This window comes from Mus caroli, chromosome 13 (assembly GCF_900094665.2).
Source record: "Mus caroli chromosome 13, CAROLI_EIJ_v1.1, whole genome shotgun sequence".
Lineage (NCBI taxonomy): Eukaryota > Metazoa > Chordata > Mammalia > Rodentia > Muridae > Mus > Mus caroli.
This window is the reverse complement of record NC_034582.1, coordinates 108887589-108905593: the sequence shown is the minus strand read 5'-3', so window position 1 is coordinate 108905593 and position 18005 is coordinate 108887589.

Sequence of the window (18005 nt, the reverse complement as noted above, 5' to 3'; positions counted from 1 at the left end):
TATGCCCCAGTACAGGGGAACGCCAAAAAGTGGGAGTGGGTGGGTATGGGAGTGGGGGGGAGGGAGTGTATTGGGGACTTTTTGGATAGCATTGGAAATGTAAATGAGGAAAATACCTAAAAAAAAAATTAATTAAAAAAAAAAAAAAAAAAAAAAGATGGCTCCCGAAACACCAGTGAGACAGCAAAAAGGTGCCGAGGCCAGGGCTGTGACTGTTTTCCCATCTTCACAGAACTGACAAATTAGGAGCTCCTACTGAGAATCCTAATCTGTCAGGGCTTACATTGAGACATGGTGATGGTGAGGTGAGTTACAACTCTGCGGAGAATTTAGGAGTTTGGAATTGGTTCAAACACTGGATACAAGCTTATATGCTGCAAAATAAACTCAGATCTGCTCCTTGGTGTTCTTTAGAGTCTAATTCCCAAGATTTGTTAGGTGACTCTGTCGCCTCTCACCGCACATCCTTGGTCAGGTTCCCACAATCCAGTTTCACTGAGAGACCTTGTCTTAAAACAGAAGATGTAATGTGCTTAAGGAAGTTTATCTACTATGAACCTCTAGTCTCCACATGCAACTTCATGGATGAGTGCATTTGTGAGAACTTGAGTTAAAAGCACACACATTCAAGAGGTTTTGAGTCTTTCTGAGCCTAAAAAAGTTACACAAAGTAATAGTTTATCACTTGGAAGGTAGAATCATATAGAGATAATATTGGTCAATAAGTAGTGAGAAACTTGTCAGTAAGCACATGAAGAGTAAAGTATATAACTAACAAGTTATAATATTATGAAATATCTAGGTATAAAGCTTAGAAATGATAAATGCCATGAATTAATACTTAAGCTATGTCACCAAAAAAAAAAAAAAAAAGTCAATTCTACCCTGACATCTAACAAAGTCTCAAGTCAAATGCTGACAAGATTTTCCTAGGAGATAGAAAATAAAAACCTGGTAAAATTCAAATGGCAATAGATCTACTCAAAAGGAGCACACAACTGTAGCTTTCAGAGATGTCAAGTCAGTGATGGACAGGATGTTTCAGAAATACCTACTGTAACAGCAACAAGAAGAATCCTTTAAGGAAATAAAAAGAAATCATTATCATTGATTGTTAATAATCCATACTCATAGACTAGAAATTGTGACCTGTAGACAAGAATTAGCAACACCTACAGAACCGTAGTGAGTATTAAGCAATATTGAAGTGTACCAGAGCTTGGATTACCAGGAAATAGCTGATATTCCATAAACATGTTTAAAGGAATAAGAGTGTTCAACTAGTTAAAGCGAAGTGTGGCATTAGTGAGGAAGAAGACACTGAAGAAAGATATAATGGGAACATGTGTATGTAAATACGTAAACGCTCAGACATACATGTACAAGTAAAAGTCAGATCTGAAAATTACTAACAGAAAGTCACACAAATCCACTGAAAATGCTTAACAGATTAGCTCGCAGCTTTATTGAAATTTGCAAAACAATATAAGTACTTTAGATTGGAATGTAAACAGTAATGTGGAAAAGTTTGACTAAGTTCTAACTGCATTTTGATTCCATTTTAACCCAGTTAGAATAGCTATTTAAAAGGGGTGGAGTATAAAATACACTCAATTTCTTACTGGAACTTCTTGCAAAACTGTTGCATTTTTCCCAAACTAAGTCTTTTGTTACATCTACAGAAACTATTTGTTTTCACATTCAAATCATTCATTTTTACTCATCCCCCTTTACCTGTTGTTCCTCTTTTATCTGTTGTTCGCAATAAAGTGTCCATGTACTGAATTATGTGTTCGGAAGCTCTGCAGGTTCAGAATAAATATTCTAACTGCAATAAAAATCCCTTGATATAAACAGGCTTTGGATCTAACTTCAAGGTGTGATGCTTTTAATTTGCAAGTTCTTTATAATAAAGTTTTAATTTATAAAAAGGAAAAAAATCAAAATATATCTTGGCAAGGTTGAAGAGAAAACAAGCAAATCAACTCATATATAGTTGGTGAGAATGAAAACTAGGGCACCACCTAGGGAAAACCCAAATGAAAAATCTAACTTCACTTACGTCTAAGTACATACTTAAAGCACATACAGCAGGCTTACTACAGAGACCCTGGCAACTGCATGCTCATGCGTGTTATAGTTCCACTGTTGACAGCTGTTAAGATAATAAGGAACCAGCCTCTGATCCCATCAACAGATGGGATTTAGCACAAATTTTGTGCTAAATACGCACACATTGGAATTTTATTCAGAGTTAGTTTTATTGTCTGTAAAATGGAGGGAGATGATTCCATTCATCGGAAAAATGTATGGAACTGGATATCACCATGTCTCTCATAAAGTAATCACTGAATAGTAGCAAAGAAGTAAAGAGGGAGGCACAGGAAGTTGGGAATTACAGCAACAACACTTCCTGCCGGGTGGTCTCTGAATACTGACAACGAAGAGTGATTTAAAATCATTTGAGATTTGCAAGTGTGATTATAAGAAGAATGATAGTGTAGCAACAGGAACAGTCTTGTGACCCTGTCAGCATATGTGGGTTATGATGTTGCAACCAGACAGATATTGTTCCGTAATAGGTTTGTAATACATTCTTCTTTCAGCAACATGTATTAAAATACTTTATACATACCTCTACACGATAAAGAGCCTAAAACAATGATCAGGATGCATACTAAGTTTCTCAGATTCATTGAACAATGCATTGGTTTTGTGACGATCGCATCTTATATCATTCTTCATGATAAAGTTCCACACACTAAGGTTCATGAATCTGCTACCTTTTAAGAATCTCTCTAGTATGTGGAAGAATATTTGGAATATAAACACACACACACACACACACACACACACACACATGCACGCATGCACGAAAATGCACACCTGAATCCAGTGAAGTTCTCCCAATTAGCATAAAAGTCGCACACATTTAACAGTGTAATTATATCAAAAGAACAATAGCTATATGGATCACATTGCAATAAGGCTGGTAACATAATGAGAAACTTCAGGCAGAGAGAGTATTAAAGCAGAGTGGTTGCCCTTAAGAAATAAAATACCCAGGGAGTTTAAGTTACCCCAATGTCATACTGACTCTCTGTGCTATTCCTGTCTCGACTTCCCCCTTATCCTGCCCTAATCCCTAAAGAAAGAAGGAAGAATGGACCTTATAGGTATTTACAGCTAGATAGCAATCACTTTCCCAGTTGGAAACAGAATTAGCCTTTCTTGTCTATTTCTATGAAACATTTACCCACCTCCTCATATTTAAAGAAAAAGTCTGTTTTTACATGTCAGCCTAACTCTCAAGTGTATATATAAAAAAAAGTCTCTAAAAAAATGAAATGATTCTTCATAGAATGTGGGAGTGTTTTTTTAAATCTTCAATTACTCCGTTACATCGCTCAATGTCAGCCTCCAGGAGGCGTGCCTTCAATTTTCAACATATACACAGCATCAACACAGTGTCAAAGAGTGTCTTTGTCACAGCTGGTATCCCAATGGAGCTATTAATTTCTTTTGAAATCATGCTTCCTTTGTGATATAAGCAGATTATAGATAAATGTGTGAGGAGGAATTATTTTCATGATTTTATTATGTTATCTGCAGTCATGATACAGATCATGATCAAACATGTTCTCATTTGAAATATTAGCTAGACAGATGATTCATAATACTTTTGGGTTAAAAAATGCTACGGAATACTTTTAAGTCATGAATGCCGACATCAGGATTGATACTGCATAAGGTTACTCTAATTTTCATGTGAAGTCCAAGTATTGTAACAATTATGGCTCATTATGTTGTCAAAGACAGACCTGTATTCAGTAACTCTTTCCAACTGGAGACAGACTCTGTTGTTGCCCATGGCTTTTCAATAACCTGTGACAATCCAGCCTGCAGAGGTTAGAACTTAGCTATGACATTGTCATCATTTTGTCTCAGTTCCTAAATTATCCAGCTTTTTTTTAATCCCCCCGCAGAGATCACAGATAAGTCCCTTGTTTTTGTTCATTCTTGAAGAGTTCCTCTCAGTTCTCCACATAATAAACATGATTTTCTAATGATTATATTCTTCATACAGCAGCTTTCATCTAGTGCAGTGCATGCAAGCTGACAAGAGGGAGAAGGGAGGTGAATAGAAACGGACGACTCCACTTTTAACTTAGCTTTTGCAAAGGGAAGCATAGTCTCTAATTTAAAAGTGCTTCATGGCCTCCTTAGCTGTGGCCTTTGTCCTTCCGTGCCCTTCTTACATGGTCTTGAATACTCCAGGTTACTCTGGAGTCTGCTCCTCACAGACAGACACTAGTAGTTTTCCATTTGTCTGTCTGTGTGTGTGTTTTTCAACATCATCTTGTATTCCTACTTCCTGCTTAGAAACAAAATCATCCTTCTGATAAATAAACAATGAATGACAAATCTTTCGATCTTGCAATCCTTAAATCCCAGATTGCAATTAAAACTTGGAGGTAAAATTGTGATCTTTGAAATGGAATTCCCTTTCTTCAGTGTAAACACGAAATACTGGGAGAGTCTGAGGGTAACGATGATTTTTGGATGGAAAGAAGTTTAAAGAAAGAAGCAGTGTTTGCTTATATAGACGACATTGCAGACTACTGACTCTTAGTCTCGCGGGGGCATTCAAAACACAGTGCCAGCTCCCTAATATGAACTTTTCGTGTTCAGAGATACGAAAAAGAATCTCTGGTTGAACTCATTGAAATGTGAGAAAAACATGTTTAAAAAAAAAAAGATAACTACAGCCTTTCAAATGAAATAAGCCACAAAATTACCATCACTATTATTAAAACTGTAATCACCCTGGGTTATAACAATTATGACAGTGGTGTTTAATGAAAGACTGAGAGGGGACAGAGCAGTGGCTGCACTGTGAAAATTACTTGATATCATCATCTTTGGTTTTACTGTGAGCTGGTCGATGGACATGGAAGGGAATAAGTTTTTGCTGAAATATGTCTCATATGAAAAGCCGCAGACTCCATTGTATGAAGAGATGTGTTTATAGGTTCCGTATCCAGTTAAAGACAGGCATATTTACCTGTGTATATATCTACCTGTGTACACATATAGTATAGAGCCCCATGTTCCCATAAATGGATATGTTTAATTCATTCAGATTTAGGTCTGGAAACAGTGTTGTGTTTTTCCTTTCTTTTTTTTAAGTCGAAGATGAGTTTGGAGATGAAAGACTAATCGAACGCTTTCATTGAAATTTGCATCTGCAGATGAAGGAGCTGGGAATTCTACAGTCAGACCTTCTGACAGACAAGTCCTACTCTGTAATCACACAGGATTTTCTCTTTTCTTTGATTCGGAGATTTACATTCTCTTTTTAAGATTGAAAATAGATTTTTTTCATACAATTTATCCTGATTATGATGTGCCCTCCCCCAAGTACTCCAAGATCTTCCCAGACTCATCACACACCATAGCCTTTGTTTATCTCTCTCATGAGACTGAAAATATATCAAAATATAATGATAATACAGAATACAATGAAATGAAAACATACTGTAATAAGACAAAGAAAACTAACAGAAAAAAAATGATTCAAAGAAGAGCACAATAAACAGATATGAACAGAGACACATGAGATCACACATACCAAAATTCTTTAAAACACAATACCAGAAACTATTATAAATACATATAGATAGATAAATAGATAGATAGGTAGATGTATAGATATGCAAGAACCTGTAAAGATGAATAAATATAATGCTCAGACAAAAGATTATGAGACAGAGAACCTCCAAAAACTACCATTGAATTAATTTTGTTTTGGCCAATACTATCGAGCATTTGGCTGTTCTAGTTTATACCCTCAGTAAGACTGAGAAAACTAAAACCAATCTTTATTATATTTTTAAACCTCCTGTCAACTGTATAAGGTTTCTGGTTTAGTGATGAGGGCTTGTGTCCACTTGCTCTGTCAGCACTGGGACCGACCCCATCTTGTTTAGACCTGTGCAGGCCCTGTGCAAGCTGCTCCAGTCTCTGTGAGTTCCTATGTGCAGTCATCTTGCTGTGCTTGGGAAGGCTGTTTTCCTTCATATCGTCCATTCCCTCTGGCTCTTACTGTCTTTCCAATTCGTCATCGTTCAAGTGTAATGTTTAGGTAATTCAAGTCGATGTATGTGCAAGTTTCTATTTAGCAGGATAAACATTAGGGTAGGAAAAGAGCAGGTTGCATAGTTGTGCCTGTGATATATATCAGATGAACAAAATAATTGCGCACATACAACTCCTTCAAATGGCATGACTTGTTTTCCTGTAATTTACTTCTACTAAACTTCCCTGCTACTTTCTGCATGCAGCAATATGGCTTCCTCTCTCCATGATAGGATGAGAATTTCCATTGTGTGAGAATAAGCTTCTGTAGTTGTGATCTTCTCTCCATATTACTGATTCATTTAATTCATGCATTGGACTTTTGGATTATTATATGTTGCTATGCAAAGATGATATTGATTAGACTTGACATGACTCAGTCTACCAGAACCACCTTGAGAACCTCATATCAGTCATAAAAGCACCAGAACAAACAACAGCACTGATTATTTTAGAAACTGAGGCTGGCAAGGAGGCAGGAGAGGCAATTAGAAAGTAACTTTCTAATTAGTCACCACTATTTCCTCTGCTGCGAAGCAGGAAGTATACTGATTTACTATTTAAGCTAGACAAACCAGCGTTATGTTCTGAGACACGCACGTGTTATTGACAATATCTGGCTGGCATTTTGGCTCCGTTCTGTGGCACTTGTCCCTCAGTCTAGGAAAGGTATCATTTTCTTCAATGTTCTCCTCACCATCAATTTCTAGACCCCCCACCTCTCCAGTTTCGTTTCGTGTAGCAGGGTGAAATAAAAGACCTTGTCTTGATCTTTTCTTCATACTGGATTATTTAAAAATACTCTATATGTGTGAACGTCAGACTCTTGAGATGTTGCTTGATTTAGTGTTATTTATTTAATTATTCACTTTCCAGATAATGGGAACAACCAGTGGAGCTGAGGTCAAATTGAAATATACCATATGAAGTGTCATTTGAGGGCTGGAGACAGCTCCACAGACATGGGCTGATTGTCACTGACTGTACAACTGTCATCCCATCATGGCTAGGCATATTAAATGGCATGACACGTTAGCAGGGCATGTCAATTCGGTGATGACTGAAAAGGACTCAGCTACACGCATGCTAATCTGCAAAGTGTGAGGCAGCCTCTTCCACAGCCTCTGATTCTCTTTTGAGAAATGACAATTTACAGGCTGTTGTCAGAGCAGGGAAAGAGAATTGCTCACCAAATTGCAGCTTCAACTTGGCTTTTCCTCACTGTTACTAGTTGTAATGAGTATGAATAGATATTGTATTTCAGAACACAGACATGCCAATGACATCTAGACTTGTAGTAAAGTCGAGCCATATGTACATGTTTGAGAGCTAGATACCTCTAGCTGTATTCCTGGTACGGGAACAAATACGATTCTAAAGTTAGTTTTGTATAAAAATGGACAAGAAACAGAAGGCCTTAGTGACCAATCAACTGAGACATTAAACATGAAAATAAAGTCACTTTTCTACTTTTTCTATAAAGACCAGTTATTTCAAACCAAAAATTATACATTTTAAAGCATAATAAGTAGTATTCATATATTTTCATCTGTGGAGTTTTGTTGTTGTTTTTGTTTTTGTTTTTGTTTGTTTTTGAGAAGAAATAGTGTTTTTTAAGAACTCAATACCATGACCAAAGAAGAATTGACATCTAACATTGTGATTTATGCAAATACATATTCCAAACAGATTAAAAAAAAGCTGAATTCACCACTTTCTGAAATGGAAGTTGAACCAAGTTTCTTCAAATTTATTTAAGATTTGTTTATTCCATGTGTATGAATGTTTCCTTTCATGTATGTATGTGTACCACATGCAAACCTAGAGCAGGAAGTAATCAAGAGAGTGCTTAGGATATTTTATAACTAGACTTATGGGTAATTGTAAGCTACCAGGTCAATGTTAGGACTGGAAACAGGCTCTTTACAAAACAACAACAACAACAACAACAACAAACCCATAAAAACAAATGCTCTTAACCAGTGAGCCCTTTCTACAACCCTTGGAACACAACTTCTAGTGAGCATACCACCCATCCCTAAGCTACATTCCAACCCATTTGATTATATTTTCTATCATGTCAGATTAGTTGAAAAAACATTCGGACATCTCCTGTAAGAGGGTAATGCTGCTTGCAGAACTACAGAAGTCAAGGAAATACATATTTTAACTTGAACAAACATGTCCTTGAAATTATTCTTGCCTACTCAGTATTATGCACGATTATGTATGATAGGTCATTTTTTCCCAGCAAATTCATTATTTACTCTTGATTTTTTTCTCCTGTTAATGTAGCCAATTAAAGATTGCTATGTTATTTTTCAAAATAGTATCTTTTTAATTCTTAGATTTCAAGCAAAGTCCAGGGCAACAAATCAAGCGACTTTGATCAAAGCCGTTGCAACCTGTGATGCTTTAAGGATACATTTAATTGAATCACAGTTTGAAGTGGGAGCAAAGTAAGTTTGCCCTTTGTGGTAACATACCTAGGAATTCTGATCTATATTCCTGATTGCCATTGATTTTTCTAGATTTCATTATGAAATCAATAACTGTTGCGCAGGGTAAAATAGTTTACAAGGGTCGCAACATACTGTGGACTTCTGAAAACATACTGGGCTCGGTGAAGCCACCCAGGCAGCCAATTAAGAGAAAACATCTATTAGGTAAAAACAGGGCAGTCCCATTGACTGTTATTGATTTTCTTAGCCCTGTGAAAAGACAATCAATTAGATAAAGAAGGCTAATGTTACAGCTGCAATTTAATAACCCCTAAAAAAGAAGGAGGACTATTGATTCCTGACATGGAATGTTGAGGTTTTAGTGAAATACTCTGAGCTTCACCTGTCTTTTAATCAGGCCTGTGGAGAAGGAAGAGGCCTGCCTTTCTATTTGTATAGAATCCCAATTAATAAAGATCTTTGGTGATGCCCAGACCTAAGAGATGCAAATGAAACAACAGAACTTTGAAGAAACACAAGGCCAGTTTGAATAGGAGATCATGGAAGCTATTGACAGAACTGTCTTGGAAGAGGTTGTTTCTTTTGCTACAGAGAGCTCACCAGAGTACCACCTGTCATTTTCAAAAGCAAAGTCAGTTTTGCCAACCAGCCGTGAATGACAAATAAAGCTTTATATGAAACACAAGGGCATATTATGTGCTATTGTGAATTCGGCTAAGTGCTAATTTATCTGGCTTGTTCTCTTCAGCAAACACAGGCACAGACACATGAAATAATCCATCTAATTATGGAGCTATTTAGGAGAAAAACAAAGCAAGGTGTTTTTGTGTGTTGCAGAAGGTTCATGATACAAGGAAGGGTTTTTCACAAAACCTAATGTTGCTAATGAAAAGAGCTGAAATGTTGTAAGCTGCTACAGTTTTAGAACAAATAAACTTTTTTTTATTTTCAATTTTGCCAGGTTTGGATTTAGGGAGTCCTAGCTGCTTTGGATAAACAGATACATACGTATTTTTCTGCTTTTCTTCTTTTATTGTTTAGTTTCTAATTGTAAATGGTTAATAGGCCTTGCCTCTTTCAAATATAAAATCTGGGCTTAGAAACCTCATATAGATATTTTCCTTATGCTTAGCTCTGCTATTGCATGTATTTGATCCTTTCTCCCCTATTATATATATGCCTTTCTACCAGCAGACAGCTGCTATTCACAATAATTGCTAGGGCAGTCAATTATACTTTAAATAGACCTACTTGAGGACAAATGGTGGTCTAAATTGTACTAAAGGCATACCATACACAAAGACTATGTCATTTCTAGTATCTGAAACATTCTAAATATTCCCAGGCAGCCCTGTGGTTTATGTACTTTACTCTACTATGTCAAGCTAGTTCTTCAAAATATTTATAGAATACAATTGAACTATTCCATGAGCTGTTACTTCATTATTTAAATTTGTATTTATAAACAGGAAAATACATCACACTAATTCCCCCGTGTGTACATGTGTACTTAGATAGCCAAAATAAGCACAATGTGTTATCTAATTTGTTAACATTAGTTTTACTTTTATTAAAAGCTTTATGTATTTCATACCCATACATGTCTAATTGTTAGCTCTTACATTTAAAGCATTGCATACTTTGCAATGTGTGTTCCTTAGTGATGAGAAATTCATAAAAAGAGGCTGCTGACTTGAGCAAAGAATTTGATTTTAGATTTTAAGAACAAAATCCAGTGGCAAACACACCAGGCTTCGTTCCGTGAACAGCGCCTTACTTACATTGTAGCACTGACATTACAGGAACAATAAGAAACCATGTTATAAGTGAGAGTACCATATGTCTGTTAACAATAGTATAATTGATATAATAGAAGAGATTATTAATTAAGTAGAGTTCAAATCACAGAAACATAAAATGCAACATTTATAATAAAAAATTTAAAATACTTTTTTAAAAAATCATTATTTGGGAGTAAACATTTTTTCTAATTTAATATGATAATAAGTCATCAGACCTTTAGCTCCACCAAATGCTTGTTATTTCCTAATGTGTTGTTCTCAGTTTCAAATGTAATACATAAGTCATTTCTTATTACATCTATGTTTTGGTTGCTTTATAAAACACATGTTTACACTTAATTATTCTTACATGTATCTGCAGTGTCAGTAACATGCCTCTTAGGGTGCTTTGATATATCTATTTTGGCCTTAAAGAACACAAGATGCCACCCAGTCAGGTTATTGAATCTATGAGACAATGTTGAATTTATGAGACAAGAATGCTGAAATGTCTAGCGTTTGCTTTAAATAGATTAAAGTTGTTTAAAATGAGAGTAAGTAAAGTATATATGTAAGACTGTTTTCAACATTACACCTCAACTAGAGACAGTGAAGGAATATTTGACTGTCCAGTTACAATAGACCAGTCCTTCTCTAAGACATATTGCCAGTTTTCACAGAGTTTAAAAATGAAAACCTTACTTTAAATCATATGGTTATTGTATAGATATGATTAAGCTAAAATTTCAACCTTGTAAGTGGTTCAAAATTTAATGATGATAACTGAATAGGCTCAAAGAGTTTTGTTGGAGGTTGTATTGGACTTTGATTAGTAATACTGGTGCATATATGACTTGATTGGTCCACTTTCATAACGAACTATTGTATAAAAGCACAGCTCCAGGTAAATAAATGATTTACATCCCTAACACCATTCAAATGTTCTTATTTACAAAAAGAGTAGTTCTTTTTACAATTATCTTTTCCCATAGATACAGTGAATTTAACAAAAACAAACAACATGAAGAAGTATAATGAATAAACTACATTCTTCTTCTTCTTCTTCTTCTTCTTCTTCTTCTTCTTCTTCTTCTTCTTCTTCTTCTTCTTCTTCTTCCTTCTTCTTCTTCTTCTTCTTCTTCTTCTTCTTCTTCTTCTTCTTCTTCTCATCATCATTATTATTATTATATTCATTTTAAGTCACACTTTTCTTTTGTTTTTTTTCAAGACAGAGTTTCTCTGTATAGCCCTGGCTGTCCTGGAACTCACTCTGTAGACCAGGCTGGCCTCGACCTCAGAAATCTACCTGCCAATGCCTCCCAAGTGCTGGGATTAAAGGCATGTACCACCGTTGCCTGACTTAAATCACATTCTCGATCTGTTAAAACCTTTGCAAGAAGAATATTTTAGGAATTACACAACTATTCATTTGAATGTTTTACCTTGTGGTTGTTAATTATGAATACTTACATGCATGATTTATTGAAAAAATATTTTCAAATCAATTAGAAATTATAGTTACTTAAAATAGGATTTTTTATTTTCCTTATTTTAAGTATCATATAAATAAGACACCTCAAAAAGAGATAAGAATGCACACATCCAGTTATTATCCCTTTATGTGCATGAGTATGCAGAGGTCTTTGTGTGTGTGTGTGTGTGTGTGTGTGTGTGTGTGTGTGTGTGTACATGTGTGTGATTTGCAAAGACAACGAGATCTTGAACAGTAACTGATTTCTAGCCACATACTCTTGGAATCGACTGATAATTTTAGATGGTCTAAAACTATCTTTTTATGAAGCTTCAACTATCCTATACTTAAATCATACAAAGACCCAACACAGAAATAGAATTACAAATCAGTTTCCCTTATGAACACAGATGAAAAAATTGTCAAGAATTTACTTGAGAATTGGATACAAGAACACAGCCAATAGAGCATCCACCGTGGTAGGGTAAGAATCACCCTTGATATACAGGGACAGTTCAACCTACATAAACTGATAAATGTCATCCCTCATATAAACAACCCAAAAGACAAAAATCATCATATGATCATCTCATTAAATATAGAAAAGTGGTTTGACAAAATTAAACACCCATTCATCATAAAAAAAAAATCCTAGTGTGTTAAAACATTTGCAAGAAGAACATTTTAGGAATCACACAAAAATTCATTTGAATGTTTTAAATTGTATGAGAGATTAAGGATGCAAGAGATATACACATAAGTAAAACAAAAAGCAATTTAAATGAAGCCCATAACCAACATCAAGTTAAATGCAAAGAAATTCAAAACGATTTCACTAAAATCAGGAACAAGACATCTGGTCCACTCTCTCCATAACCATTCAGTACAGCACTTAAGTCTTAGACAAACCAATAAAATAGCTGAAGGAGTTCAAGAGATGTAATCAGGTCAGGAGAAAGCAAAAGTGTCTTGATTTGCAGAAGACTGTGTGCATAATTGACCATAAAGCTCTACCAGGAAACTTCCACAGTTGATAACACTTTCAGCCATAAAGAAGGATATAGTTAATACACAAAATCAGTAACCTTCCTATATATAAATAACAGAAAGGCCAAGAAAGAAAATAGGAAATACTTTCTTATAAAATAAAATAGAATAAAATAAAAAAATAAAATATTTGGGGGTAATTCTACCAAATAATTGAAAAACTTTTTTGATAAAAAACCTTTAAGATATTCATGAAAGAAATTGAAGAAGATATCAGAAAATGGAAAGCTCTCCCATATTCGTTGATAGGTCAGATTAATTATTGAAAATAGCTCTCTCTCCTTTAAAGATCATTCTACAGAATCAATGCAATCCCTATCAAAAATTGAACACAATTCTTACTAAAAACTGAAAGAACAATTTTTGTCTTTATATGGAAACACACACACACAAAGGGTGGGGAAGCATCTTCAACAAATAGTACTAGTCAAACTGGATACCTGAACGTAGAAGAATATAGAATATAGAATATATTCTATATATTCTATATTCTATATTCTTATATATAAGAATATATATAAGAATATATATATTATATATAAGAATATAAGAATATAGAGTCAAAATAGCACACTGCACAAAACTCAACTCCAAATGGTTAAAAAAAACCTCACCATAGGGATAGATACACTGAGTTTTATAGAACAGAAAATGAAGAATACCTTTGAACTCATTGGCATAATAAGAGACATTCTGATCAGACCACCAATAGCAAAGTCACTAAAATAATAATAATATATGGGACCTCATGTAACTGAAAAGATTTTGTGGGATAAGGGAAATGCATATCTATTACTAGTGACAATGCAAAACTGTATCGCCACTAAGGAAACTAATGTGAAGTTTCGCAGAAAGCTGAGACAGATAGACCTCAAGATTCAGCTATAAGAGTCTTAACCATATACCCAAAGTACTCCACATCCTGCTGTTCAGAGATACCGTTCAACCATGGTACTTGCTGTTCTATTCATAATAGCCAGAAACATAATCTGTAAACAGCCTAGATGCCCATCAATGAATGAACGAAAATGTTGGTATATATAGACAACAGAATATTAGTCAGATGTAAAAATAATGAAATCATGAAATTCTCATGTAAACTGGTGGCATTAAAAAATTCATCCTGAGTTAGGCAACTGAGACACAAAAAGAGAAGTATGGTATTCATTTGCATATATATGTATGTTAGCTGATAATTCTTCAATGAGCAGACTGGAATCCATGTAACGATAATCAGAATTCACTCTGTGTGTGTGTGTGTGTGTGTGTGTGTATAAAGTGTCAAAGAATAAGCTAAATAATATTATTTTAAAATAAAACAAAGTGAGAAAATCTTTAGTTTACTCATATGAAAGAAAGCATGTGATATCGAAATTTTTAGTCTAGTTTAGTATTTTCTTAACATGATTATCTTCAGTTCCATTAACTTCCCTATAAATTTTATATTGTAGTTTTTGGAAAATAAGGCTTTTCTATTGGAATTTTTTTATTTATCAGTTGATGGACATCTATACTTTAAAAGGACATTAAAAATAAGAAAGAACACAAATTAAAGACTTAATGGCATAGTTCAAAAATTTTAAAACTAAAACAAACCAAATCTAAACCCAGCAGATGTCAGGAAAATATAAAAATCAGAGTAGAAATCAATGAAATGGAAACAAAGTATATAATGCAAAGGCATATCCAAAATAAGAGTTAGTTCTTTCAGAAGATAAACAAGACTGACAGATCCTTGAACCAACTAATCAAAAGAGAAAAGGAAAAAGGAAAAGAAAACACCCGAATAAAAATAGTCAGAAATGAATAGGGAAATACTATAATAGACAATAAAGAAGTTGCGAATATTATAATGGAATATTTTTAAAAGCCTATACATCATTAAGCTGGAAAAACAAAAAGAAATGGATAGGTTTCTAGATTGAGTCAAATCATAAAAATTAAACCAAGAAGAAAGCAAATTAAATAGACCTAAAAATTAATAACAAATGAGGAAACTGAAATAGTAATTAAGATCCTTCCCACTAAAGAAAAAGTCTAGGGCAAAATGGGATGGGTTTGCAACAGAATTCTGAAGAACTTTTAAAGAAGATCTTCAGCACAAGCCCATTAAATTACTCAGAAAAACAGAAATAAAAGGAGCACTCCCACTCTCTGTCTACACAGCCAGTGTCACTCTAAAATCAATCAGTGAAAGACAGAACAAGAACAGCAAAAGAAAATCAGAAGCGGACCCATCCCATAAACAACCACCAAACCCAGACACTATTGTGGATGACAACAAGAGCTTGTTGGCAGGAGCCTGATATAGCTGTCTCTTGAGAGGCTCTGCCAGTGCCTGTCAAATACAGAAGTTGATGCTCACAGCCATCCATTGGACTAAGCACAGTCGGGTCCACAATGAAGGAGCTAGAGAAAGAACCCAAGAAACTGAAGGGGTTTGCAGTCCCCTAGGAGGAAAAATAATATGAACTAACCAGTGACCCCAGAGTTCCCAGGGACTAAATCACCAACCAAAGAACACACATGTTGAGACTCATGGATCCAGCAGCATAAGCAGCAGAGGATGGCCTAGTAGGTCATCAATGGGAGGAGAGGCCCTCAGTCCTGTGAAGGTTCTATGCCCCAGTATAGGGGAATGCCAGGGCCAGGAAGCTTGAGTGGGTGGGTTGGGGATAAGGGGGAGGGTGAGAGGGTATAGGGGATTTTTGGTGTGGAAACTAGGAAAGGGGATAACATTTGAAATGTAAATAAAGAAAATATCTAATAAAAAAATGTAAAAAAAAAAGAACCTCTACAGTAGACATTTCAAATCTTTAAAGCAGAGATAGAGAAAGGACACACACACACACACAAACAGAAAGACATCCCATGCTCATGGATTCTTAGAATTAATTTGGTGATGACCAATTCACAAACAAAACAAAACAAAACAAAAAACTACATACAAATTCAGAGCAATCCCAGCCAAAATCTTGGTTTCATTCTTCATAGAAATAGAATATATGTACCTAAAACTCATCTGAGGCTACAAAGATCCTTGATAGCAAAAGATCCTGAGGGGGGAAATTCTGGAAGGATTACTGTTCCAGAACTTATAATATATTATAAAACAATACTTATCAAACACTGGTACTGACAGAAAAACAGATATGTAGACCAGAGGAAGAAAGGTCAGTACTCAAACATGACTACACATAACTTGATCAACTTAGTATTTGACAAATATGCCAAAATCATAGGGCTGAATGAAAAAAGTACAACCATGGATAGTCACCTGTAAAAGAATACAGTGGACTCTTACATAGTACCTCGCAAGAAAACTAACTCCAAGTGGATCAAAGACCTAACCATGAAACCAGGAGCACCTGACACCACAAACAGAAAACAGAAGCAGTACCCCACAGGATGTAAGTGTCAGAAATTCTGAATTGGACTTCATTTGCCTAATAATTAAGGTCAACAATTTACATGTGGGATTTTATAAAACTAAAGACCTTCTGCATGAAAAGAAATACTCATGAGGGTGAAGTGGAAACCCACAGAGTGGGACAAAATCTGTTCATTATATATATATGAAAGAAGATTAATATCCATGATATATAAAGAACTCAAAAACAAAAAATAAAAAAAAAGACAAAAACAAAACATGGGTTGATTGGGCATAGAGGTCCAGTGATGTGTTCAATAATGAAGTATAATTGGGTATCAAGATTATCTGTACTTAGATACAACCTGATAGGTTTGGTAAGCATTGCTAACATGTCCATGCATTAATGGTGGGTTACTTGAGATTGAAGAATCAGTAATGAGGCTCCTCCCTGCAGAATACCAATTCCCCATCTCTCGACTGGTATTAATTTTCTATAGCATTTTATTTAGAGGTGGGTACCCACAAGAATCTCCCTCAAAACACTGGTGTATCAACTTTCAGGTCTTCTTTTAGTAAGCATATTATTGAGATTTAATGGATGTGCTGTCTACATCATACACAGAAAACACAACCACAGAGTGGTCATCCTGACCCTGTGTCTCTTCCAATCTTCCTGTCCTATTCTCTGAGATGAACAGATTGTTTCCTGAACCTCAGGTAGATGACATGTGTCATGGGATTTTTTATTTGGTGCTGAGTATCCATGATCAGTTACTCTCCACATTTTGATCACTTGTATTTTTCTGTAATGGTTTGAGTCTAAGACAAAAGAAGTTTCTTTGATCAAACATAAGTAACACTAAACTAAAGATATTCAAAAATCCATATTAGCTTATGTTTTTATAATTACACATATATGAATACATTTGTATACATATGAACACACACATACACAAAACATTATACACACACACACACACACACACACACACATATATATATATATATATATATCATAGACTGCCTAGCAATACCCCAGTAGGCCCAGGAAATTCTCTTCTGAATTACTGGTTGGGAATTCCAAGTGACACTCCAAAACAATATAGCCTATTGCTCCTGCCTTTGCTTGTCTTTTAGGAATTGAAAATAAGACTTTATTAGTGAAACTACACAACTTGAGCCTAAACCTTGAAAGAATTGATCTTGAACTGACCTAAAGGTCTTCACCCTGAGGACTAGCTCCCATTATATCCAAAGATTCTATAAATTCTGTCAAGGGATAACAGTAATTCATAATCCATCCCAGCTGCAATACCTAGGAACCACAACAGTGAACAGACTGGCAAGATATTAAAATAGTTGCAATAGTGATATTCTAAACTCAGCGTAACTTGCAGGTGTCTAATTGGAGGCCTGATCAGTAGGAGAGAATTTATGTCTGATACTGCAAATGTGATTCACTACCCTTGACTAGTGAATCTTGGGACCCTAGAGAAGAACTTAATACTGCAGTTTTCCTAAAACGTTTTCCTTAAAAAAAATCAGTAATAATAAAACCTCTAAGACAGGAGATTCTCTGAATTCAGATATAGTCTTTTCTACATAAGAAGTTTCAAGATAGACCCTTATTGAGAAAGCAACCAAGCTAGCAAGGTAGGAAGAAAGAAAGAAAGAAAGAAAGAAAGAAAGAAAGAAAGAAAGAAAGGAAGGAAGGAAGGAAGGAAGGAAGGAAG